The sequence below is a fragment of the Acomys russatus genome, chromosome 19 (assembly GCF_903995435.1).
Source record: "Acomys russatus chromosome 19, mAcoRus1.1, whole genome shotgun sequence".
In the NCBI taxonomy this organism is placed as follows: domain Eukaryota; kingdom Metazoa; phylum Chordata; class Mammalia; order Rodentia; family Muridae; genus Acomys; species Acomys russatus.
The window spans coordinates 9589736-9592453 of record NC_067155.1 but is presented as its reverse complement, the minus strand read 5'-3'; the positions used below and the strand labels follow the sequence as shown (position 1 = coordinate 9592453).

The 2718-nt window shown below is 39.1% G+C and overlaps 1 pseudogene; it reads left to right on the top strand.

Moving 5' to 3' along the window:
• The first annotated feature begins 991 nt into the window (after positions 1 to 991).
• Positions 992 to 1904, top strand: LOC127203072 (vomeronasal type-1 receptor 4-like; annotated as a pseudogene).
• Positions 1905 to 2718: the final 814 nt, after the last annotated feature.

Genomic DNA, 2718 nt, shown 5'->3' with positions numbered 1-2718 from the left:
CTCTTGTCTAGAACAAAGTTGGGTACATTCTCCTGGTATTTTCTATAGAGGACTTTGATAAAGGAGTTATCAAATTTGGGGTTAAACAGTAGGTGACTCTAGCAAATATAAAACACTTTAGATATATTCTGAGTGGTATTATATAGTTCTCATAATATCTGTGATTTTAGATTTATTAAACTGACTATGCTTCAGTAAGTACATAGGCAACAGAAACTGGATTTTGTGTGGTTTATTTCTATGTTTGTTTATTTTCTTCATGTGAGACTACAGGAGAGTGGGGTAGATTTGGGGACATGTGTGACATGGATAAATTTACCAAGAAGAGACTTGATACCCTATGAGCATATACAGGGGGAGGAAGTCCCCTTCAGTCACAGTCATAGGGGAGGGGAGTAAGGGGAAAATGGGAAGGAGGGAGGAATGGGAGGATACAAGGGAGGGGATAACCATTGAAATGTAATACGAATAAATTAATACAATAAAATTTAAAAAAAAAGAATGAACCAGAAAAAAATTTCAAATAATAAATAAAAATATTTTTGAAAATTGCTTTATTTAAGCGTTGTGGCTGTTACTTGAAGTTGATTTCCCTTAAACACAATTAGATAATATGTTACATTATGTTTGTATTCACTATCACTTTTCTTTGTTTCTTGTGAGCCAAAATCACGTCAGCCTGAGTGCTGTATTTTCTAGAAAATTTATTGGCACTCCTTCCATTGAGTCATATATACTGAGAGATTTAGAAACTCCATGGTCAAAAGCATGGAAAGGAGGCAGTCCTTTCAAAATTTTTGAGATGAAGTATTTCTAGTTGGTTCAGACTGGCCTTGGACTCCTGAGTTTAAAAGAGCATCTGTTTCATCCTCTTAGTTAACAACATGGATTAAAGGTGTGCTTCTCCAACCCAGGCTACAATCACTTCTCATTATTCATTTGACCAAACATACCGTGGCCATATTCTAAAGGAAATTGTGGTGATTCACAAATGGACCTCTGGAATCTGGCAATCAGAATTCTTTTTTTATTACCAACCACAGTTGGAATTCTGGGTAACTTGTTTCTTGTGTTCTACTATCTGAGTCTGCACTGGAGAGAATTTGCATTAAAACCCATAGATTTGATCCTCATGAACCTAATGGCAGCCAATGCCTTGATAGTTCTCTCCACAAGGGTGCCTCAAACAATGTCTATTTGGGGACTGAAGGATTTTGTGGATCACTTAGGATGTGAGTTCTTATTGTGTATTCAAGGATCTGGTCGAAGTATGTCCATTTGTGCCACCTACCTCTTGAGTGTCTTCCAAACAATGACCATCAGCTCTAGGAAATCCTGCTGGAATGATCATAAAGTCAAACCTGCCAAGTACGTTGGCTGCTGCATTTTCCTTCTCTGGGTCTTGACCTTCTTGCTCAATGCTATTTCCTTTGTCTACACATTTATCAAAAGGAATGTCTACAATGTGACAAGAATACGAGACTATGGATACTGTTCTCTTATAGGGAATGACGACATCAGTGACTCACTCTATACAGCATTCGTGGTGTGTCCTGAAATCTTTTCTTTGCTCATTGCCTTCTCCAGTGTCTCCATGACTGTCATTCTTTACAGACACAAACAGAGGGTTCAACACATCCGTAGCTCTCATGGTTCCAGGAGAACGTCCCCAGAGTCCAGAGCAACTCAGAATGCCCTGGCTGTGGTGTCTGCTTTTCTGGCCTTTTGTACTCTCACCTCCATTATAAGAGGCTGCATTGCTCTTTGTCATGATCACAATGTGTGGCTAATGGCCATTGAACATCTCACTTCTCTGGGCTTTCCCACTTTCTCACCCTTTGTTCTTATGAGTCCACTACTCCATTGTATCCAGTTTGACTTGGTTAAAGAAAAAAATCTTCTAATTTTCTCCTACCTATGTAAAATTGTTTGCTCACAATTCTTTACTCATTTCTTACCCTAAAAGAGCAATAAAAATGTTAAGGGATGTAGTGCCTTGTCTTCCTAAGTTTACCCAGAACAGTTATGGGAAGCTTGGCAGCTGGTTCAACTAGCAGCTTGCATGAAATGGTCATCTTGTGTGTGGCACATTGTACTCCCAATTTAAAGGTCATACAATTTTTCCTTTGCCCAGATGATACAAAGAGGCTAGTAACCCAGTTGCCAATCCAGCTGTTCTTCTTGTGGGTTTCGTCCTGTCAGGGATTCTTGACTGTCTAACTGCTGCACAGACATCTTTTGGGCACTACATACTAACTGCAAGGCAAACTGAGTCCGTGGCTGGCATTAGCCTTGTGCTTCGTGCGTTCCTTACGCCGTTACAGCTGCTACAACTTGTACCAGCACCAGAAAAGTTCTTCATTGACAATTCCCAAACACTTTGCCTGCCTGTCTCCAGAAACAATATTACTTTTTACTTGCCTGTTCTTAATAGTCTAGCAACAGCCCTCAACAAAGTCTGGGAAAATGGCATCAACCCTATCCACTGAGTGCAAAATGTTGATTTTGTAATTTTCACCTTGTAGCAAAATCAATTCAAAATGAACTATTTTGTGAGGCAATCATCTATCCTTGGTTTTATTTGCTAGAATTATTTTTCTTTTTTCCCTTTTATTAAACATAGATTTTTTTTCCTCATAGAATATAAACTGAATAGAGTTTTCTGTTCCTCTATATCGTGACTCCCCCCCCCCACCTCTTCTCTCATCTGGATCTACC